Source organism: Rattus norvegicus, chromosome 3, assembly GCF_036323735.1.
Source record: "Rattus norvegicus strain BN/NHsdMcwi chromosome 3, GRCr8, whole genome shotgun sequence".
Classification (NCBI taxonomy): Eukaryota; Metazoa; Chordata; class Mammalia; order Rodentia; family Muridae; genus Rattus; species Rattus norvegicus.
Window position 1 is genome coordinate 151,003,491 of NC_086021.1, and position 24,938 is coordinate 151,028,428.

A 24,938-nucleotide genomic window follows, 5' to 3' on the forward strand; every position below is an offset into this window, starting at 1 on the left:
GTTAGACTCCATCAAACCAAACACCCCAATTAAAAAAAAAATGTATACAGAGCTAAACAGAGAATTCTCAACAGAGGAATCTTTTTTTTTTAATCTTTATTAACTTGAGAATTTCTTATTTACATTTTGATTGATATTCCCCTTCCCGGTTTCTGGGCCAACATCCCCTAACTCCTCCCCCTCCCCTTCTATGCAAGCTTCTCCTCCCCATCCTCCCCCCATTGCTGCCCTCCCCTCAACAATCACGTTCACTGGGGGTTCAGTCTTGGCAGGACCCAGGGCTTCCCCTTCCACTGGTGCTCTTACTAGGATATTCATTGCTACCTATGGGGTCCAAGTCCAGGGTCAGTCCATGTATAGTCTTTGGGTAGTGGCTTAGTCCCTGGAAGCTCTGGTTGCTTGGCATTGTACATATGGGGTCTCGAGCCCCTTCAAGCTCTTCCAGTCCTTTCTCTCAACAGAGGAATCTTAAATATCAGAGCAGCACTTAAAAAAAACTTCAGTCCTTAGTCATCAGGGAAATGCAAATCAAAACAACTCTGAGGTTCCGTCTTATACTCACAGGAATGGCTAAGATCAAAATCTCAAGAGATGGCAAAGGCTGGTGAGGATGGAGAGCAAGGAGAACACTCCTCCATTACTGATGGGAGTGCAAGCTTGTACATCCACTTTGGAAATCAATTTTCCCATTTCTCATGAAACTGGGAATAGTTTTACTTCAAGACCCAGATATACCATTCCTGGACATATATGCAAAAAATGCCCCACTATATCACAGGAACATCTGCTCAACTGTGTTTATAGCACCTTCATATGTAATATCCAGAAACTGGAAACAACCTAGATGTCTTTCAACTGAAGAATGGGCAAAGAAAATGCAGTACATCTACACAGTGGCATACTATTCAGCTATTAAAAACAAAGACATCATACATTTTGCAGGCAAATGGATTGAACTTGAGAGTAACATCCTGAGTGAGGTAACCCAGACCCAAAAGGACCTGCATGATGTGTACGCACTGCATGATATTAGCCACAAAATACAGGATACCCTTACTATATTCCACAGACCCAAAGAAGCAAAACAAGAAAGGTGGTCCAAGCAAGGATAATTGAATCTCACTTAGAAGTGGGAATAAAATAGTTGTATGAGGCAGATGGAGGGAGGGAACTGGGTAGGAGAGGGGATTGGGAGGAGAATGAGGGGTTTCAGGATCAGGTGTGGGGAGAGACGGGGAAGATGGTCAGATGGCCATGAGAATGAATGAAATCTGCAGCTGTAGGGATGGAGAGGTGAGGAGGGGGGTCATCTAGAGTACATTCCAGTAACTGGGATAGGGGAGGCTTCCAAGAATGAATGGGGTTGAACTTATCTGGGACTCATAGCAGTGAAGATACAGAACCTGAAAAGTCTACCTCATGTAGACAAGGAGGAACCCCATTGTGACACTAACCCACTCACAAAACTTTCAACACAAAATTTATCCTGCCTACAAGTAAAGAAGTGATAGAGGATGGAGCAGAGACTTAGGGAAAGGCCAAGAAATAACTGGCCCAACCAGAGACCCATCCCATGGATTAGCACCTATCCCTGACACTAGTAATGATACTCAGTTATGATTGCAGACAGGAGCCTAGCATGGCTGTCTGCTGAGAGGCTCCGCCCAGCAGCTGACTCAGACAGATGCAAACACCCACAACCAAACATTGGATGGAGCTTGGGTTCTCTTTTGGAAGAATAGGAGGAAGGATTGAGGGCCCCTAAGGGGATAAGTACTCCATAAAAAGATCAACAAAGTCAACTAACCTGGACCCTTGTGGGCTCTCAGAGACTGAAACACCAACCAAAGAACATACACGGGCTGGACATAGCAAGTGCCCCCTTTCCTAACACATCCATATGTAGCAGGTGCACAGCTCAGTCTTCGTGTGGGTTCAGAAGAATCCCATCTGGAGCAGGACTATCCCTACAGCTGTTGCCTATCTGAGGAATCCCTTCCCCTAATCGGCTACCTTGTTTGGCATCAGTGGGAGAGGAAGCACCTAACCCTGCAGACTTGATGTGCCAGGGTCTAGGGGGCAGTACCCAGGGGAGCCTCCACTCTCTCAGAGAAGAAGGGGAGAAGGACTGTGGGAGAGGAACTGGACAGTAGCCTCAATATAAAGTGAATAAATAAAAATAAAAAACAACTAACCTAGAAGTGCTAGTGTAGAGGTTGTATAACCACAAGTTTTTCTTTTTCTTGAGTAGAAATCTGCAATGAATGCTCTAGATCACCTGAATGTATATTTTTTAACTTCTGGAGATAAACAAGGCTTAAAATATACTTTAAGGTTTCAAACTTAGAAATTTCCATTATTAGGGCAGTAGCCCATTAAGCATCACGATATAAGATTATACCCATTTTTAATAACCCACAACTCTGATATTAATAAACATATACTATTAAATAAATATACATAAAATAATTATACACATATATTTATTTATTGTCAATTTCACAGGTTCTGGAGTAATACAGAAGATAAAACTCTGGCCAATGATTGTGAAGGAGGTTTTAGATTGGGCTAATTGAGGTGGCAAGATGCACCCTTATTTGGAGGATGCCTTTCCATGGGCTGTGTTCCAAACAGGACTAAAAGAGTGAAAGCCAGCAGAGCATCAGTGTTTGTTTCTCTCTGCATCATAACTGTAACCGAAATGTGACCAACTGCCTCTTACCCCAATGCCTTCCCTGCCCTAAAGCAGTACATTCAGAGTGTAAAACATAAGAAACCCTCTCTCTCCTTGGTGCACATGAGTGTAGGCAGGTGTAAACATATGTGTTGTTAGAGGTCAGCCTTGTGTATTGCTCTTCAAAAGCTATGAACCTTGATACTTTTGGGACAGAGTCTTTGCTGGCATTTGGGATCACTGACTGCGATTAGCTGGTGGGCCTATCAGCCCACGGAATACACTCGTGTCTGCCTCCCTAATGTTGGGATTACAGATGTGCATCACCACATCTGGCTCTTTAATTGGATGCTGAAAACTGAACATGAGTATTCTTGTTCAGCAAGAACTTTACTCCCTGAGCTATCTCCATTCCCTGATTAAATTGCTTTAGTCTGATGTTTTATTATATTATTGAGGAAACTAAAACACTGTATATACTGCAGCCATTTCCAAATGATACTTATAATTAGTTTTAAGATACCTAGTACCAAGATATATACATTTCAAAGTTTCTCATCCTTCTTAGGAGCTGATTCACTCAAGAAAGCTCACTTCTGCATTTGTATTTCTAAATCCCAAGCTAACCTGAGCATAAGGTTACTGGACTAGGAACTCCACAGTATTAAGAATCCTTCACTTTGGGAACCAGCCAGTTTCCTTCTCTGTACTCTAAGTGTAATCAGATCTTAAAACTCACTGGAGCTTTATGTATTAGAGGTTATTGATAGAAGAAATCTCTTTCTGCTTGTCCTTCAATTCTTTAGACAGACAACAAAACCCCAGTGTCCAAGCAAGCTGAACAGAGTCCAGATACACTTAAGAAAGCCTGTCTTACTGTTGCTATGGAAGACTGACGGTGACGTAGCCAGTGTGAACCACAGCACCAATTTCTCGCTATTGTGCAGAATCTTGATTCAATCTGTCAGTTCCTAGTCTGAAGCCAAAAAGTCTTCCACTGGGAGGAGTCATCTCTGATTTTTAAGCACAACAGACATCTACTCTGTAGCATGTGGGGCTGAACTGTTAACATTTCAAGGTGTTGATAGCACCTACCCAGTAAGGCAATGGCAAAGCTTTATGGATATCTCTGGGAGTCTAAAACCCTTTAGAAATGGGAATTGGTTAGAGCGTTTGAAACATTTATTCCGTGATTCTTCAGCACAGAAAGATACTATCAGGCTTGTCTTCCAATGAGAAGGAACAGAGGACAGCTGATTGTTGGAGGGATGCTCTTGTGCCATATTCTTTTCAGAACACATGGAGCTTTTGAAAAACATTATCAAGATTACAAGTACATCACAGAGAATTTTCTTATACCCATCATTAAAATTTTCTCAGTGTTAAGGCTGCATGATTTGGGTACAATGACGGACATTAAGAAATGACATTGACATGGTACATTCAATACAATGACAGGGTTTGTTGGAATTATTCCTATGCAGAATCCCATCTTGCTGCTTGCCACATGGTCTCTTTGGTCTCCCATCTCTGATAATTGTTCTTTCTTTTAAACCCAACAATCTTTGAAATATGCAGATCTGTTACTGCGAGCAGCCCCTTTTGATTTGGATCTATTTCATGTTTTATCAGAACTAGAGCAAGGCTCTGCATTTTTAGAGGCTGAATTGTGCCCCCGCCTCCGCCAAACCCTTAGAATGCAATTCTAATGCCCGATCTGATGGTTTGGGGAGGTTGAATATTTTGGAAAGTAAATTTGCAGTGAGGTAGAAATCTGAGAATACAGTCAGTGCCCTTACAGGAAGAGACACGGGAGCTAGTTTCCTCACTTGTCACTGTGTGAGGACATGGCAGGGATTTGGCCATCTGCAGGCTAAGCAGGAAGCACAACCCCACCAGCCATCAGATCAACTGCTTCTTGACCTTGACATCCCAGAATGAGGGACACAGAAAAGGAAATGACTGTGTCTTAATCCTCCCTGACTATGGTAATCTATAATGACAGGACTGCCATCCACATGGCACTCTGCCCTTTCAGTTCATCAGATCAAGAATGCCTGCTTGCAACCCACAGGCCTACATCAGGTCTCTGAAGCTTTTCCTTGGGAATGTGATGTCCACAAGGTGCCTTCCTTGTTGCTGCCACTTTCTTTCGATGACCCGTTGTAAGAAAAAGTACTTGCGACCACGCAAATGCCCCATTCCTCATCACAGGTCTGCACATTAACCTTTTCACCTCATCGAAGCTTCGTGCCTTGAACCAGTGTCTCAGTGGTGTCTACCTAATGGTGACTGACTTCTATTTCCTCTGCATTTTCCATGCCCTGTGTCTGTGAGAAAGGATAAAGTCATCAAATATTTCTTAGCTGCCTGTGTCACAAGAGAAGTGGGTCAGGGGACCAGGCTTCTTTCAGTTCTCTGAGGGGGTGGTGCTGGGTGGGTGATGTCCAGCTGGCTGCAGCTGTGAAGGAGGAGGACACGTGCTCTCCCCTTAGACCCTGGCTGCTGTTCTATTCTAGCCTCTGCTGTTTCCATTTGGGGAACATCTCCCTCTAACTAGTTACTTGCTCTTCAGGCCTCAGTTCCTGCCCATCCTTGGTAAATGACTGTCTCATCTCATTTCCTTTACAACACGAGCCATTCTCCCAAGTCTGCCTTTACTGTGTTTCCTTCTAAGACTCACACAACATGAGTGAAGACCACAGTTATTTCCTCTACATTTCTGAGCTACTAGGCAACATCTAAGGACAAAGGACCTTCTTGAGAGGGATTTGACAGAGGAAAATAAATATAAAATAGTGTATTTGTGGGCTCAGTGGTTAAGAGCACTGACTGCTCTTCCAGAGTTCAAGTCCCACCACAGGGTGGCTCACCACTATCTGTAATGAGATCCAATGCCCTCTTCTGATGTGTCTGAAGACAGCTACAGTGTATACAATAAATAAGTAAATCCTTAAAAAAAGTAGCGTATTTGTCACAAAGTCTGTTATGTTTATAATTTAAAGGTTTAAAATGTAGCATGGGTGCTACATTAACATTTGTTCTTTTGTGGGGTTGCATTTGTGTGAATCTTGTATAAGACAAGTGTATATAGTTTCAGTATCCATGGCAATTTGCAATGTGTAAAATGTTCATTACACCAAAACATCCTTGATACCTTTTATGGACACCTACCCACTTCCTTGGCATTTATTGGCCTTCTTTTTCTGGATTTAATTTTGCCTCATCCACAATATGATGTGCATGGCACTATAAAATTCACAGCCTTTAGAATTTGTCACCTCTCATGTACCATGATGTTTGAAATTCATCTACACTGCTCTTGCTGTTGACACATTTTGTTGCTGAGTCATGTTCCATTTTATGCAATGACGACTTTGTCTATCAGTCACTGGCCAATAGGTTTGTTTCCACTTTTGAGGATTATAAATAAAGTCATTGCTAGAATTCTCTCTCTCTCTCTCTCCCTCTCTCTCTCTCTCTCTCTCTCATCTTTATTAAATTGGGTATATCTTATTTACATTTCAAATGTTATTCCCTTTCCCGGTTTTCGGGCCAACATCCCCCTAACCCCTCCCCCTCCCCTTCCTTATGGGTGTTCCCCTCCCCAGCCTCCCCCCATTACTGCCCTCCTCGCAAAAATCACATTCACTGGGGGTCCAGCATTGGCAGGACCAAGGGCTTCCCCTTCCACTGGTGCCCTTACTAGACTATTCATTGCTACCTATGAGGTTGGAGCCCAGGGTCAGTCCATGTATAGTCTTTGGGTAGTGGCTTAGTCCCTGGAAGCTCTGGTTGGTTGGCATTGTTGTTCACATGGGGTCTCAAGCCCCTTCAGCTCTTTCAGTCTCTGATTCCTTCAACAGGGGTCCCATTCTCACTTCAGTGGTTTGCTGCTGGCATTCGCCTCTGTGTTTGTTGTATTCTGGCTGTGTCTCTCAGGAGAGATCTACATCCGGTTCCTGTCAGCCTGCACTTCTTTGTTTCATCCATCTTATCTAGTTTGGTGGCTGTATATGTATGAGCCACATGTGGGGCAGGCTATTAATGGGCATTCCTTCAGTCTCTGTTCTAAACTTCGCCTCCCTATCCCCTCCTAAGGGTATTCTTGTTCCCCTTTTAAAGAAGGAATGAAGCATCTGCACTTTGGTCATCCTTCTTGAGTTTCATGTGTTCTGTGAATCTAGGGTAATTCGAGCATTTGGGCTAATATCCACTTATCAGTGAGTACATACCATGTGTGTTTTTCTGTGATTGGGTTACCTCACTCAGGATGATATTTTCCAGTTCCATCCATTTGCCTATGAATTTCATAAATCTCTCTCTCTTTATCTCTCTGTGTCTGTGTCTGTGTCTGTCTGTATGTGTCTGTCTGTGTCTAGCTGTCTGTCTGTCTGTCTCCTCTCTCTCTGTGCGTGTGCATGTGTGTGTGCTCAAAAGAGACATAGGGAGGAATCAGATGGACAGCAGAGAGAGGTACACACAGAGAAACAGAGGCTTTCAATTTTATTGAACATGTACCTGGGAGTGGAATTTCCAGTGTTTGGTGGGCAGTTTAGAAGTTATCCAACAATGTTGTCGAGGAGGGAGACTAAGCAGCAGTGTAAACCTCTATCAATCGCTTTACTGATGTCACTTTCATGTGATGCTTGCTGTCTCTACTTCTCTACTGAGCAGCTAATTAAAAAATGTTTTGCCCATTTATTATTGGACTTTTCCCCTCTTGTTGAGTTTTGTATGCTGTATTAATATTCAGAATGGAACAAGCATTAAATGTGGGTTGAGTCTAATTTATTGTTTTTCCTGTTATGGCTGGTGCTAACCTTTGTTTGCTTTGGTTGTGTAGCCGTTTTCAAGACTTCCTCTCAGACATTTTCATCTTTGTAGGTTTCAGAAAAAAGCACAAGCTGACTTCCCTTCCCAGAGCTGTAGCTCTGACACACCTCTTAGTCTTGACTTCCTTTCACTTTTATATCTGCTAACTGGGAACAAGCCATTTTCTCTTCGTAATTTTCCACTGGTGTCTTCTAGTAAAAGTCAAGACAATTGCCCGATGAGTGTCAAGATGGTCAAACTGCCACCATGCTGTTAGCAGTAGCACATGGAAGGCACGAAAGGAATAACGGGGTTGTAGCAAGAGAGCTGCCTAAAAGTGCAGCTGCAGGATCCTCACCAGAAGGAAAGAGGAAATGCATGAGTAGAGAGAATTCAGAGAGGAGGCACTTTCCTACCAACACACACAGACTCCAGATCAGAAAGGGAAATAGCTGGGGAGCAGATATAAAAATGATCAATGTTCAACAGATGTAAAATTATGCCCAATTACAGAGAAGAAAGGGAATAAAAATTCAGGTATCTTAGTTCATTGTTGGTGCCATTACGTCTCCCTCTTTCCAATGGGTTTTCCAGACATGGTTTCTCTGTGTAACCTTGGATGTCCTGGAACTCACTCTGGAGCAGGCTGGTCTTGAACTCAGTCTGCCTGCCTCTTCCTCTTGCATGCTGGGACTAAAGGTGTGTGCCACCACCCAGCACACCTTCTTAATGTAAAGTGGTTTGCTTTGAAAGTGCTGTCTAGTCTCAGCCCCTCTAGACTCATGGTTATCAAAAAGTGAAGGAAGGGAAACCATACATGGAGTCTAAGGACTGCCTTCCGGGAGGTCTTTGCCATGTGCTGAGCACCACGACCAAGTGTTACGTGGTCGGTTTGCGTGGTGTGCACACTCCTGCTGAGGATGAAGCCTGAAAGGAGGACCTGCGCTGACACCTGCACTGTATGACAGATAGCAAATAATCCTATGCAGTGAAATTGGACATTGGAGTGATCTCTCCACACCAGGCTTCTCTGTCAACCATGGAAAGATTCAGAGAGAAACAGAGCTATCAGTGCTGTAAAGGAGGAACTCGGCAGGGTTTTGAGACAGCCTGTCCCACAGTGTATGCTCAGAAATGCCCTTCTTTGGCACTCATCAAGTGTGTTATTGTGGAGCTCCTGACTCTGGCAATAGTTGTAGTTCCCAGAGTGGCCCTCCTACCTCAGCCCTCTGTCACAACCTGCCATTGGGGTCATTTTTCACTACCCAAACTTGCGAGCAAATTGTGCATCCTTGTTCAAGTAGGATGGGATAGGATCTTATCAAACAGGACTTACCAGCTGGAACCAGAAAAAAATATGTCCATCTGGCCTGGGCAATGTGCCCTCCTGGAAAATTACTGAATAGTGCCAACTTCTGTAAAAATACATTCCTTAAAATGCCAGCAGAAGGCAGAGACTTATGGAGAAATGAAGAAATTATGCAGCCCATGGAAAGCCCCATCTATCACCAGCCCTGGATAATGGGAATAAATGCCCACCCAGCCTCAGTGCCAAGAACATTAATAATTAGTTCATGGGAGCTGTCACTCAGGAATGTCCTGGCCGCAGTTCAGATTCCAGGCATGAGGGGATATGATGCAAATGCATGGAGCCCACAGAGCAATGAGACATTTTGTTGTGCGTGGGTGGGCTGTCAGAAGCAACCCTCCCTCTACAGAGAGGCAGTGAGAAGTGACGACTTTGGGTCCAGGGAGCTTGGTGAGTTAGTCTAAGTGCCTTTTTTGTTCTCCCTGCACGCTTTGCAGAACTCTTGTCTTCCTCCTGAGGAATAAAGACAGTCAACCAATGTTCATCATAGAACTTTCTTGCCTCTGCCCCAGACCACTGCCTGCCACAGTTTCTGGAAAGCCTCTGAAGTGGCCACCCAAGGTCCTTCTTATGTCCCATCTGACTCCATCCATGTATGGGATAGAGTGTGTTCCCTGAAAATGTATGCATTCTAACCCCAATGTTTCAGACTGTGTCTGCATTTGGGAGTAGAGTCTGTAAGGGAGCAAGTGGGTTAAAGGACACCTAATTTGTATCCTCTTAAGAAAAAGGTATTTGGACAGACACAGAGCAAAGACTTCATGGGGATAAAGGCATCTGCTGTTCAGCTCAGAAGAGAAGCCAGAGGAAACCAGTCCACTCAATACCTTTTCCTTGGACTTCCAGCTTGCAGAACTGTTAACAGAATTTTCTTGTTTAAGCTCCCAAGTTGGTGGGGTTTTATTATGGTGTCCTAACTGGCACCTGTAAATCTTTTACTCACTCCTTAGGCACTGAGTTGCCCTTCAGCTGTCTCTCTAATGACCTGCAAGTGTTGACCACAGTAATGAGGTTATTATCACAAATGAGCCATGGCTACTATGTCCCGACCTCATCTGTGTCTTTTTAAATTCAATTCAATGGGTTTTATTTTCAAATACAGTACTAGGGTTTGAATTCGGGGCTTTGTACATGTTAATCCAGTTGTACACCCAGCCTCTCTCCATCCTCCTTCCTGGTTTTAATGTTTGCTTCTGCTGTTTTTGTATTTTCACTTTTATTGAGAGTATTTCACTACGGTACCAAGGTGACCTAAAAAAATTCATGATTCTCAATCTTCCTTGTACCTAATCTCCCTCTTTGGATCTCCACTTTCTAATCCCTTTACTCATGTTCTTCCCCTGTAATAACTGTTCCTCAAGTCAAATGCAGGTCCACTTCTCCACAAGGCTTTTCCTATTTCCCAGGATGGTTAGACCACTGACACTGAGTTTATGGGGGAGGATACCATCCAACTGGCTGTTGTATTGCTTGTTACTCCTAGTGCACTGCTTTGCACATTTCAAGTCTATATCTGTTATGTAACTAAAGAGAAAAACAAAGAGAATGGGATTGCAGGAGAGATATATGATGCCCTGCCCAGGAATGTATATTTTTAAGAGCTGACGGGATAATAGTGTTAGCCATGCTTCTCTGATCAAACCAATGTGGGTACAGCACACACCATCATCCTGTATGTTCCTTATTTCACTGTCTCCATAGGAGAAACATTCCTACCTGTATTATGGGATTTCTGTGTGGATGAGTGAGACTCACATGTGCAAAGTATATGCTCTTACTTTAGCAAGAAAAATAAAGTTCCAACAGGTGAGAACCAGAGGCAACAGACTGAGCCTGCAGTCTCTGCTGGAAATTCTCACTACCCAAGGAGCCCACAAAGTGTCCTATGCTACATTTGGATGAAAAATGATGCTTCTGTCTCTCCCTTAATCACAAGTTCTAAGAAGTAAGGTGATGAGCAGTGATTCCTGGGCATTCAAGCCATCAAGTCTGATAAGGAAGCTCTACATCTTATTTTAGTGCTTCAAAAGGACGACCGTATTATAGTTTAGATTTGGTTGAACCAGTACTTGGCCGGTATAGCATGAGGCTGAGGATGTAACACAGAGGGAAGTGATTCATTTCCACAGAAACAGGACAAGCTCTTACTGCTGCTGTTCCTAGGGAGCACTTCTCCCTTCAGATATCCTCACCCATAAGTAGATTCAGACAGACAGGCGGAGAGTGGTGAACCAGAGAACATGTAGTTACAAGGACAGTTGCTCCTTGTTTCAGTGGATTCTGTATTCGCAAATTCATCTATTTGCTAAAATACATTTGAAAACCACAAAACACACATATATACACACACATATATACACACATACATACACACACATACATATGCACACATATATATATACACACATATATACACACACATATATATATACATACATATATACACACACATATATACACACATATTTATACACACACATATACACACACATATATATACACACATACACACACATATACACACATATATATATATATATATACACACACATATATATACACACACACATATATACACACATATGTATATACACATACATACACATATACATATGTAGTTTAGTCATACAACATTACCTTTCCCAGCACAGTGAGCACAGAGTTGGTCTTTTTGCTCCAGTCTCATGCTGCTCATGTGTCCTTTTCATGATTATGTAGTGTCTCATTTCTCACTTTCTTTCCTTGTTGTTGTGATTTCACAACAAAATGTGATGTGTGTTTACATCCCTTGCAGTATTACCAGCACTAGTGAAAAGGCTGTATGTGTCTTATGCAGAAAACATAGATATTAGGGAAACTCTATTCATGAGTGAGTTATTCATGAGTGAGTTATATAGTGCAACTGACTGGAATTCAATGCAAATGATTACACACACACACACACACACACACACACACACACACACACATGCCAAGAAGGTGTTTGATTGGTTAGGCTTCTAAGAACATAAACCCAAAATTTCCCTAAGAGCAATGGTTCAGTATTAGCTGATCTATCATTCTTAGTGACTTTATTCAATAATAATGTGACTGGACAGACAGGATCTAGTATAAAATATAGTTCAAGTTTAGAAGTAGTAAAGCTAGAGAGATCCAGGCAAGGGAGGGTCTTAAGCAGCAGGATCAGTCATTATCTTGCTGAAGGAGGGTCACTAACTATGGAAAATAATTAGATTTTCCCTTTTACACTTTGATAGCCATGAGAAGAATGGGTTTAAGGGGAACTTTGGCAAGATGAGGATGCACTAAAGCAACTTTCCAGAGATGGGACCAGCCACTGTGTGTGCCTTACAGACACACTTCTACTTTTTGAAATAGGATTCAGTATACCCCAGTCTGAGAAGGTGAGCATCCCACTGAAAAGCTGAGCTAAGCCTTACTGATTGGTGCCAAAGGAGTACTGGAGCAATCGTGTGATAAACACTGTGCTGGGTTATGTGAACAGAAACGCTGCTAGTGGGAATGGAAAGGAATGGGGAGAAAGGAAGGAGGAAGGAAGGAAGGAGAGAAGAAAGGAAGGAAGGGAGGAAGGGAAGAAGGATAGACAGAAGGAAGGAAAGATGAATGGATGGATAGAAGGAAGGAAAGATATAAGGAAGAAAAGATGGAGGAAAGAAAGAAAGAAAGAAAGAAAGAAAGAAAAAACAGACGGAAGGAAGGAAAGAAGGAAGGGAAGACAAAGAATCAGGCTACCAAGAGTTCTTGGCTTTGACAGATATAAACATGACCTACTTCCAGAAGGACAGAAAATGAGTCCAACAGTGAGTAACAGTTAATAGTGGCTCCCATCTTGATTCTAGTAGGATAGGTAGGGCAAAGGGGGCAGGAGGTCTTCTGGAGCCATGAGTGTGATACTGCCACTGCAACAGGTCTGGAAGACAGGACACAAAGCCAAAACAGGTCACATGTGACACTCATGAGCTAATGGAATTTGGGGTTTGGACTTGTTATAATTACTTCCTTCTGGTAGTTGCTTTGAGGGAATGTTTATCCAGACTTGTCATGTTTTTGTGTTTCAGAATCAGATCCCCCATTTGGCTTTTCAGGTCTACTGCTGAAGAATTCAAAGCCTTTGAAATTGTCCCATCCATATCTGGATTAGATGATAGTTAGCTGAGACTTAAGCCTTTGGAGTTAATGTTGGAATGAGTTATAATTTGGGGGTCTACTGAGATAGAGTAAACATATTTTGCATATGAGAACAACATAGACTTCAGGGCAACAGAAGTGAAATACCATACATTACATTCCTTGAAAATTCATATGCTGAAGATCTAATTCCCAAGGAGATAATATTTTTTTCTTGGGCCTTTGAGAAATTATTGGATTTAGTGATTTTAGCAGGAGGTTGGGTAGTCATTCACTACCTTTTCTTTATGGTAGTAAGCTCAATGTCTTTGTAGGAAGAGACACAATAGAGCTTGTTGTCTTTGTCCTTACCTTTTTCCATGTGGAAATGCAGCAAAGACAGCCATGTGCAAGCCAGAAATAACCCCACCACCACCACTCCCTATAGTCAGAAATTAAAGTTGGTGCTTTGATCTTGGCTTTCAGTCCCCACGACTGTTAGACAGTACTATTTTCATTTATGTCTTCCAGCCTGTGGCATTTTGCATGGCATCTGTGCAAACTAAAAGAGTGGTGCTATCTCTGAAAGGCAATTTTGGGGGCAAAGCAAGAAGATATTTTGTGTGTGTGTGTGTGTGTGTGTGTGTGTGTGTGTGTGTGTGTGTGTGTGTGTATTTGGTATTTATTTATAACAAATATAAAACAATTGTTTATAACAATTATAAAACAATAAACCTAGGTGTTGAATATATGGTCATATTTTCTTTAGGAAACTCCCTAGCAGAAGAACATCTCAATGTTTTACAAATTAAATGTCTTCCTTGGTCTGATTAAATACACACAAAAGGAGTTCACAGTCTATGCGGCTCTGAACGTAGTAGAGTCTCCTGGATTGGTGGGAAGGAGATTTTAGGCTGAGCCACAGTTTTGCTGTTTCAGCTAATTTTGTTTCAGCTTCTGAATGGTTTAATGCATTTGACTGCACTGTATTCACCCTGCTCAGATCATGGGGTCATTGCAGGAGATGAACAGACCTTGTATGTAAAGAGATGCTTAAAGACTATAAAAATGCAAAGCATGATCCCAATAGAAACAGAAATGGCCTCTGAATTGCTGGGAAGCCAAGCCTGAAATAATTTTTGAAGGGAAGAAAGTCACTTAGGACTTCCGAAGTGTCACATTTCTCTTCATGGTTTAAGAACACCAGACAATCCAAGACATGGGGAAAATAATCTCTACAGCGTGGTGACAGGCATTTTGATGGGACTCCACTTTCTGCTCATGTCTCTGTGAACAAACATTCCTTCATGTCAACTGGGTCCCGCCTCAATTAAAATCCTTTAAACAAGTCAGCAATCACAGCCAGTACTACCACAATGAGAGCAAAACCACAGGCTGGGATGAGAGTGGCCAGAGAATCAATTGATCCAGCTCTAAGTACCTTTGCTCTCATTAGAGTTCGGTATGATTGAACAGTTACAGAAGTGCCCATAGCATAGAGTCCATGCTACCTGGGAGAAGACAGCAGTGCAGTTGAAGGATGAAAAGTTAACACTTAAAGCGATAACTAGAATTGGTAGGTAGTACCAAAGATGTCACAATCAGTTCTCTGACAAGTGCTAACAATGCTTTAAAGGAAGTGAGAAAGGGAAAAATCCAAACTAAACATGGAAATTCCTCCTCAAACTGGTGACTAGAGCTGAGCATTGATGGCTGACCAAGAATGTATAAGTAAAAAGTATGGTTTTACAAGTGCAAATGGGGGTGCAGGAAGCTGTAGGCAAACACTCTGGGACTGTGCAAGCAGAACACTGTCCATCCTGAGTCAGTATAGGGGTCCACACGAGAGCCATCAGCACAAGGTTCATACAAGCCAGGGGCACCACTCCTGTCTCCTAAGGAACAGGGTCTTTAAAATGCATGAGTTGGGGATATTTTAAGTTTAAATTGGGGGGGCTGGGAAGATGACTCAGTACATAAAGTGCTTGCTGTGCAAGCATAAAAGTGGTGTTCTGTGGTCATACCTGTTGATAAATATTAATGTCTTGCACTAAAAATAATACACGGCCAAAGAGTACAGGGAACAGCATGTACCTAACTGCCACCAGAGTGTTTCTGTACAGGCTAGTGAATGCCCAAGTAGAATTCGGTTAACTCAACCCTGTTCCTGCCCCTGGTTTGTAAGGTTTAAATATTCACTGGGGAAGACTACAATACAATGACACTTACTCTGGTGACATGCAGAAAGAACTGTGTCACTTAAAGCTCTGCATGGGGCGGGGGGGGGTGCTTCTCTGCAGGCCTCTGCAGGGGACAGGGTTAATAGCAAACTGAAGACACAGTCACATGCACGGCAAGCAAGGCTCACTTCAGCTTTAGGAATGGGCTGCTGTGAATAGTTTTGTGGGTAGGGGGAGGGGGGCATTTTCAAGGTCCAAGTCTAGAGAGGAATGCGATGCAATCATGTCCTTTGGGTACAATATAACCCTTGCAGTCATAAACACACGGCTGCTGCGGCTGCCTGCTGAAGACCTGTGCGCCCCTCTCCCCGCTTCACGTGCACGTAAGTGGGAGAACGGGTTGGAAAGGAGAAAAGGAGGAGAGGGAGGGGGAACAGAGCAATGGGGGATATAATTATACATTCTATACATGTATGAAATTGTCAAAATGAAAGCAGACTTGAAGGTAAGCTGGAAGAATAGAAGTCTGGAAGTTGCTAGGCAGAGTTGGAAAGTTGAGGCCAGCTTTTGCTGTTGGAATTATTCTGTGTAGGGACTCTGTGCTCCAGGCCTCCTGAGCCTGGTATACCGTTCCTGACTTTAGGGTTTTGCTAGTGACAAAAACAACCCACCTGTCCCTCCCAGCCTTACTGTTCTTGTACCATCACCCCTCACAGGCACCACAGAGACCCCTTTTCTGCTAGCAAAGCTTTCACTGGGAGAGGCTGCAGAGTTCCAGCTGCATCTGGTGCATCCAAGCTTGCATTTGTAGCTGGTTGCTCAGAACCTTTGCAAAGGCTTTTCTTTGCTTCCTTAGAGCAGCAGATGATGGTTTCTGAGGGTCAAAGTCTTTTATTTATTTATTTATTTATTTTTTATCAAACTCCTGCTTCTATTGTCCAGAAGCTCTTGAGGAGGGAACAATAACAAAAATTATTCCAAAGCAGAGCCCTGGCTGTCATTCAAATCAGTGAGGTATGCAGGTAATGATCGATAAAGAGATAAATGCAACAGTAGGAAGCCTCGAGACATTAATACAATGGCATGAACACGATGCCGTGATACTAAATAAACAACCCAATGAGATTTGGTTAAGGAAGGACATTCATTTCAACAAATGGTAAGAAAACAAGTGAGTGTCCATTTTAGGAAAGGTGTCCATCCTTACCTCGCGATTGACCCACTAATTAATCTGGAATTAATGCTAAACCTAACTGTAAAACCTAAACAAGGCATTTCTAGAAAGAACGATGAGATTCTATTTACTATTTTGCAATAGTCAAAATGATTTTGTAAAAGGCATCAAACATAAAACGTATTATAAATCGAACCTCATCAAAATGAAAACCTTTCTAACGGAGCCACTGCTTACAGAATGAATAGCAATCCTCAAAGTGTGGAAAAGATAAAGGTCTTACCATAGAACACGTACAAATCAATGACAAATGGCAATAATCCAATAACATGTGCTCGAGGGCTTAATCGAGCACTTAGAGGAAGTTGGGAGAGGCCAACAAGCCTAGGAAAGGGGCTAAACAGGGGAATGGAAGTTAGAACCCCACTGAAAACCCTCACTGGGCTGAGAACTGGAGAAGCACATTGGTCAAGATGGGCACGGACTCCCCAAGAGCACCTTCTCAGATGAGCAACCAACAGGAGATCAGAAGAACGCTTAAGGGAGTTTTAATAAAATGCGAGTGCAGGGAAGGTTAATAGACCCTGCAAGGACAAAAATCAGTGAAGAAAGAAGACCTAGTGGCCTTAAGTCTTTGACTAGGGTATCAGGAAGACTGCATCCTGCCCAGGTACTGTGAGTGATGGGGAGTAGAGACAGTACTTCATATCCTCAGGGCAATCAAGGAAGAAATAACTAACTATATTTAATTATTAAAAATGTGTTTTTACACTTAAAGAAATGTTCAACATCCTTAGCCATCAGAGAAATGCAAATCAAAACTCATATAGTACCTGTTTGTGAAAATCTGCCTCAGCTTGAGAGAAGATCCTGAGGAAGGGGTATTAGGAGCTGTGGAAGAAAAGACTCAGAGTCAATAATGGCGTACAAGCTGGCAGCTCTATAGTCTGCTGGAGAGATGGTTCTCTGCTGGAGATAGTTCTTAGCTAGAAGTAGTTCTCTCTTACAGGTCAAAGCTCAGTCTTTTATTTTGCATAAGCTACTTTCTTAGGAATTGCATATCAATTTGATCTTTTACCCCAGGTTCCCTTTTGAATACCCCAGGAATCAGCATTATATGACCTTAGCCCCTTGAACCTAAAGACAGAGCCACATGGCCAAAGCTGCCAAGTTCTGCTTCTTTCTGAAACTGGAACATGGTCCCCTTGTTCTATTACATTGTCACCAGCTTTCTGTTTTCCAACTCCTTTAATGCCTAAGCTTGGCTGTCCTGTAACTTGCTCTGTGGACAGACCTTGAACTCAGAGATCTGTATGGCTCTGTATCCTGAATGCTGAGATTAAAAGTGTGTACCACCATACCTGGTCCTAAGTTTTTCATGTCCACTATTCTTCAAGATCTGGATCAAAAGCCTGTATCGTCCAGCTTCAAGGTTTGGATCACGTGTGTGCCCTCCATTTCTGGATTGTAGTTCATTCCAGATTAAAACGTCCAAACTACTCCTCATTCAATTGCAAACACAAACAATAAGCAAAGGTGGAACTTAAGGGAACTTGTCCTGAGATCACCACTCCCTAAATCTCTGTAACTCCTTGAACACAGGATTCAGCTCCGTTTCACTTTCTGGTACCCCTTTATTACTTGAACCATACATTTTGTATTTAGTTTAGCAAGTTCTTGTTTTTTGACTATTCCTTTCACGTTCATGATTTAGGTTTTTTTAATCTATTGATCAAATCATGTCTCCTTATTTAAGCTGGCACATTAGTGCAGCTGCCTTTCTATTTTTCAGGTCTGTGCAGCCCCTCACGTAATTCATATTGCAGCCTTATATTTTGCATAGTTAAGAAATTCTGTAAAGAACAGTTCTTACACTGATTTATATATTCTTGAACTCATGTTTTTATGAGTTCTTTCTCACAGCCTTAAAGGTTTTCCTGGAGGTCACAGCATTTCTATTTTGCTAAGGAATACCAGGCACATTCTCATTTACTGAAATTATGCTGTTTCTCACCATGGAGTCATTAACCTTGGCAGGGGGAACATTCTCGGGAGGAGGAACATGAAGCAAAATATGTATATTTTTATACAAAGAAACCTTACACCTACAGCAGCCATCAGTACTCAAGAAGATCCATGTCCTGCTGGCTCTGCTCCAGGGGCAGGGACTGTGTCACACTGTCCCTTCTGTGGCTATGCCAGACCCAGGCAACTTGTCTGACTAAAATCATTAAAACAAGTGACAGTTCATGTGTAGTAAGGATGTGGAGCAACGAAAACATTCCTCTATTGCTGGTGGCTGTATAAACCTGCATAGCCACTATAGAAATCTATATGTCAGTTCCTTAGAAAGTTGGAAATCAATCTACCTCGAGACCCAGGTATACTACTCTTGGACATATACCTAAAGAATGTTCGGATACCTGCTCAATTATATTCATTATGTCTTTATTCATAATAGCCAGAAACCAGAAACAACCTAGCTGTCTCTCAACTATAGAATGGCAAAGAAAATGTGGTAAATTTACATAGGGGAGTATTACTAAGTTGTTTAAAAAATGGCATCATGAAATTTGTAGGGAAATGGATGGAACTACTAAAAACATCATCAATCCACAGACTCAGAGAGGTTAGATTAAAAAGGAGAGCTCTAGGGGGCAACATATAGATCTGCATGGAAAGTAGAAATAAAATAGATTTTGTGGGTAGACTGGGCAGACGGGAATAGGGGCAGGAAAGATCAGTTTGGGGGTGAGAAAATAAATGGAGGGAAAACATTTGGGAAGAGACAGATGGAATTGGGGGCCATCAGGAGGGTGGTGTGGAAAACCAAGTGCTATGGAAAGTTCCTGGAATCTATGAGGGTGGCCCTAGTGAGGACTTCTAGTAATGGAAGATACAGAGTCTGAACTAGCCATCTTTTGTAGTCAGACAAGGCTTCCAGTAGTGTAACTGGGTGTATTCAGCTGAGTTGTTGGCCAAAGGAGTCTCATGTAGATCCCTAAACAACTCAGGCTGATGTTAGGACAGAGGGTCACTCTCCTAAAACTGCCAGTGGGGCTCCATTGGTGAGGATAACATTCACACAGCTCACTAAATGTACAGAGTTGGGCTGGTGCCTGCATGGAGCCTTCATGCTTACATTCTGGTCTCTTTCATGCTGGAAGATACTCTTCAAGCTGTAGAAAGAAGCACTTGGACACAAATGCAGTCACAAAACCCTTGGTCTACAATCTGTCCTGTCAACAAGATATGCTGAGAAAGAACTTGTGGAAGTGACCAAACAAGGTCTGGTTTAACTTGAGGTCCATACAGTAAGAGGGAGAGAGGGAGAGGGAGAGGGAGAGGGAGAGGGAGAGGGAGAGGGAGAGGGAGAGGGAGAGGGAGAGAGAGAGAGAGAGAGAGAGAGAGAGAGAGAGAGAGAGAGAGAGAGAGAGAGAGACCATGTTCTACACTGCCTGGATAGTCATGGGCTGGAGATTTGATATAGCCCAGAGACCAAGGGTAAAGCTGAACATAGCTGGAAAGAAATTAATGGAATTATTCCTCTTGATATTCTACTGTACTCATTGATTGGCGGCTTTTTCAATTGTCATCAGAGATGCTTCCTCCAGCAGAGATGGGAGTGGGTTCAGAGACCCACAGCCAGACAGTATGTGAAGAGAAGTCTTAATTGGAAGTCTCCATTGAGTCCCTTCTCTCAATGGACCTGCATGGATCTTATCAGGTTCAGATCTCTGTGCATACATTACGGCTATTAGCTGATGTTCTTGTAGGACTCCTAACAATGGGAGTGGGTGTTTCTTCCTCTTTTGCCTGCTCTTAGATTCTTTCCCTCCTGTTAGGCCACCTTGTTCAGCCTTGAACCTTTTACCTTGTCTTATTACGTCTTTGGTTGTTGTCTCTTGGAGGCCTGCTCTTTTCTGAAGGGAAATGGAGAAGGGCAGATGGATGTGAGGGAGAGTGCAAGGGGGGGAGGATCTTGGAGGAGTGGAGGGAGGAGAAACTGTACTCAGGATGTATGAATGAGAGAAGAATCTGCTTTTGTAAAATATATTTTTCTAGTAATATTTCCCCAGGACAGTACAAAATTTGATAGGAGTAGTAGTTTGAAGAAGAGGCTAAGAGTTCGGAAGGACTGTGAAAAAGCCTCATACTTCTTTCCTCCCCTGTTATTGACCCTGAGGCGCTTTAGGAGTGGGTAACATTTGGAACCCTTAGAGGGAAGGGACTATTGAGTGCTGTGCTTGCTGCTTTGGCATGCACTCATGTACTCTGTAATCACAGTAATGCTATAACAGTGCAACCCTCTAGAAACCCCTCATTTCTCAGCTGGTGACTGGCCTAAGAACAGCAGTTTTGATGCCCTCGCTGGTTGTCTTAGTTACTTTTCTCTTGCTGTGAAAAGGCACCGTGGCCAAGGAAACTTACAAAAGAATGTGTTCAATTTGGGCTTTACAGTTCCAGAGGGTTAATCTGTGATCATTATGGCCAGGTGCATGACAGCAGACAGACATGTATGGCTCTGGGGCAGTAGCTAAGAGTGCACATCTCCAATCACAAGAGTCAGACAGAGAGTTAAATGGGAAAGGCACAGACAGACTTTTGAAATCTTGAAAACCTACCCCAGTGACACACTTCCTCTAAGAAGGCCGCACCCCTTAATCCTTCCCAAACAGTTCCATCAACCAGGTACCAAGAATTCAAATAAAAGAGCTGACAGAGGCCATTCTCACTCAAACCACCACACTGGCCCTCTTCATCACTTTGTTTCTGTCATACAATCGTTTTTGGTTCATGGGGAATCAAGACTCAGTGTTCCCTCTTTTACTCCCTAAATCCAACGTGAACATCAGAACCCGCTCTGCGCTCCTGGCACACAGTGTTGAATCAACACTATGAAATCTACTCCAGATCTTTCCCTTCTTCCTATCTTCCCTTCCCTATTCTCTTCCTTTCAATTTCTTTCCTTTTCTTAGCTTTTCACGGATTTGTTTTTATTTCTTTCCCACCTAGTTTTTAGTATCCCTACATAAGCCATTCTCTCTTCAGATAGAGAACTTATTTACAAGCATATGAGTCCCTCCTCCTCACCCCAGGGAATTGATTACTCTGTAGTTTTCTAAGACCCTAATAATAGTCAAAAATTTCAGGGGAAAGGACTACCGACAAGGGCAATATGTCTGAATGCCCACTCAGTGTCTGTGCCTGGTGCATGCTTTAGGAGATGCAGTCCAGGACTTCCACAAATAACATGGTGAATTATTAAAGCACACCTTGCTTGCTCTATCTCAAAGAGAGCTTCAAGTATTAATTAATGAGTGATTAGTTCAGCCTCATAAGTTATCATTCTGATAAAATGGGAATTAGAACAGGAACCAGAGCCAGTCTGAGTGTGTTACTGCTATTTTAGCAGGCCTCTCATCCAATAATGAGGAAGCATAAAATGTAGTTTAATGAACATAATTTGATGGTGGAAAATTGTTCATCTGGTATAAGCTATTCATCTCTGTTAATCTATCCCAGATCACATGGAAAATGGCTCTTCAGTAGGATCCATAGATGCTGTTTGCTGTTGCTTTCATGTACTTTAAGCTACCTTTCTAGAGAAAGCCAAAAGGTTTACTGATGCTCACACACTTGTCTTAGATAATCCACACTACCCTAGTGAAATTTCTTGATATCTTGAAAGTATGCCTTTGGGTAGAAGAAGCATTCTTTTCTCCTCTCACACCAATTCCTATCATGTTTAGAAATTGTGATGAACAAATATTTTAATCAAATTACAATTGACTTAAGATTATTGATTTAAAACAAATAATGAAATTAGAATATCTTCAGGTGAAATCCAATGGGTCTACAGAAGCTGTAGATAATTTATTAAATAGTGTTAAATTCACTATGCAGTCACTCTCATTTAATTGATTCCATTAGAGTTAACAAACTCAAAACTTCCTCCATAGACGCACAGTGTGCTTCCTCTTATCATTCACCCCTAACCAGCTTTTGCCTCCTTCATTCACTGTGGATGGGTTACCACTGACCTCTTAGTCAACACAAAGCCCCGGATCAAGCTTCTTTTTAGTTTACCCTCCTAGTCCCTAGGTTAACTGTTCATGATCCTTTTGAAATTGCTTTTCAGGAAAATGTTGCCAATGTAGTATAATATCCTTCTATTTTCTTGTTTTAAAGAACAATAAGGTTCAGAATTGTCTCTCTGAAAGCTGAGGACTTACATTCTTCCTTCTTTTACATTGTGTACTGACCAATCAGGAAGAACTTATAGTATTCTGAATCCCAATTTTAAAGGGGACAGCACAACAACAATGAAAATTAAAAATCAATTCAGAAGGAAACAATGATGTTGGTTAGATAGCTCAATGAATAAAGCTACCTGCCATTAAACATGATGACCTATATTCAATCCCCAGGATCCACATGATGGAGGAAAGGAACTGACCTCTGATCTACACACACACACACACACACACACACACACACACACACACACACACACTAAGTTTTTTCTTTCTTTTTCTTTTTCTTTTTCTTTTAATGTAGAAAATGTTCCAGGCTCTTCTTCTTGCTTTACTGAATGGAGCTCTTTATGTAACTGTGGACAACTTTCCTAGTCTTTCAAAACCTCACTTTACTTATCTGTAAATTGAAGATAATTATACCTCCCAGGGTCGCTATTAAAATCAAATAGGGATAATTGATGTGAAATGCTCTGAAAAATTAGAGTTCTATGCTAAGCCAAGATTAGCAGTGCAGCAGTGTCTGACAAAGCCTAAGGCCTGGCCTTTCCCCTTTATGGCCATTCCCTATAAAACTTTTTTCTAAGCTCCCACTCGCATTTCTAATTAGGTCAGTGACCATTAGTGATTCAGTTCCTTATGTCCCAAACCAAAACCTGCACCTCCTGCAGAAGCTCAACTCCTTTGGTGAATAACATGGCTAATTGTGTCACCATTTTATCCACCCACTCCTGAACTATGGGAACTATTTTGACTTGAATGATAATGTCCCAGCACTGAGAACTTCACATTGATTTATAGCTAATATCCATCCTGAAACAATTATACTCGATAGCCTGATAGTTTCTGGAGCTAGAAGTTTAGACTGGTTTCTCTCTAAGACTTCAGGGCTATCTCATGCCTCTGTCCATAGTAGGAGATTGCTGGGATCCTTGGGACTTGAAGCATGACCCCAGTCTCTGTCTCCAGCTCTACATGACTCTCTTCCCTGCATTTCCTTTCCTCTCCTTTCCAGATACAAGTTCAATAATCAACTATGATCTTTTCCTCACTTGATTGTATCTGAGACGAGTGCTTCTAAATGTCAGTCACAGGTACTGGGGATAAAGACTTGAAATGTGTGTTTCAGCAGAGCGTGATGATAATTTCCACACTTGTAAAAAGCATCTTTTACTTCTTAAGCTTTCCTGGTTTGGATCATACCATTGCTAATTACCCAAAACATTAATTTCCTACTCTTTTCCTACTATGTCAGACACTTACAGATCCAGAAAGGGATGAATCCTTGTGTTTTACTTATATAAAATGAATCCACTCCATCGCCTTTCCTTCCTGGCACCTCTCACTCTATTTTGACCCCATTAGACTATCTATTAACCTAGCCTGTTACTATCATCAGGGTCCAGTTTGAGTTTCTCACTGCTACATACCTATCTCTTATTCTCAGGTTGGACTTTTAGTTGTCTAGTGTCCAATCAGTCTCCTCATGGTCTAGTGGTCCATGTGGAAGTCTGTTTCAACAACACAACATAATCCATGCTTTGAGAAATATATAATCTTAAACTCATGTGTTTTAGTCTATTCCTCCCAAAGAAAAAATATCTAAGGCTTTAGATCACTTTTCTACTTTTCAGGAAAGAGGCAAAGTTAAATACATATATCATGCTTACCACTGTTCAGTCCGTATGTCTGCAGAACTCATTTGGAATTCTTGAAGATGGTGAAAAGAGAAAAGGAAAAAGGAGGAGGAGGAGAAGGAGAAGGAGGAGGACGAGGAGGAGGAGGAGGAGGGGGAGGACGACGGTGGGGGGAGACAATCAGCTGGAGGCCATCCATTTGCAAGTTGTTAGTGCCCTCTGACTTCGGTTCTTTAGACAAGTGTCTGCATTTTGAGAAAGGGCACACATGGTCTGTGGTATGAAGTGTTTCATTCCACTCCTTTGTAGACTTGGTATCGTTTTGCTTTGTCTTCATCCAACCTGGTGGGGATCACGTGGGAGGTTATTTTGGAGGCTTAGTGGGTTTTGAGCAGCAGACGGTGGGAGGCACACACATGACATCTGTCTTCTTTCTCTTTTTCCTCACAAGAAATTGTAGTATTTCTGACAGATTTCTCCCATGGATGGAAGCAAATTAGAGTGGTTTCTAAAGTGCCAAGTGTGGCCTGAATTCAGCTAAACAAGTGGGTAACAGATTACTGTGAAGGGGGACAGGAAAGCTGACAGCTCTAGAGATCTACAAAAAGAAGTGAGGAGTTTCTTCTATTTAGAACTTCAGACAGGATGCGTATCCAACAAGCTCTATGTGAAATGTTTTCCACTTGAAAATCTTAAAACACAGG

The 24,938-nt window shown here is 42.2% G+C and overlaps 1 long non-coding RNA gene across 3 annotated transcripts in view; it reads right to left on the reverse strand.

The window, feature by feature from the left end:
• LOC120101719 (uncharacterized) overlaps window positions 1-24,720 on the reverse strand; it is a 128,695-nt gene extending 103,975 nt beyond the window's left edge. For 2 of the 3 annotated variants that reach the window (XR_010065410.1, XR_005502515.2), the window contains exons 1-2: window positions 24,268-24,720; window positions 17,174-17,231 (exon numbers count right to left, since the gene is read on the reverse strand). This is a non-coding gene — a long non-coding RNA (uncharacterized LOC120101719). The remainder of the gene's footprint in view (window positions 1-17,173; window positions 17,232-24,267) is intronic. The other variant, XR_005502514.2, reaches the window with a different exon arrangement.
• Between the last annotated feature and the right edge of the window lie 218 nt (window positions 24,721-24,938).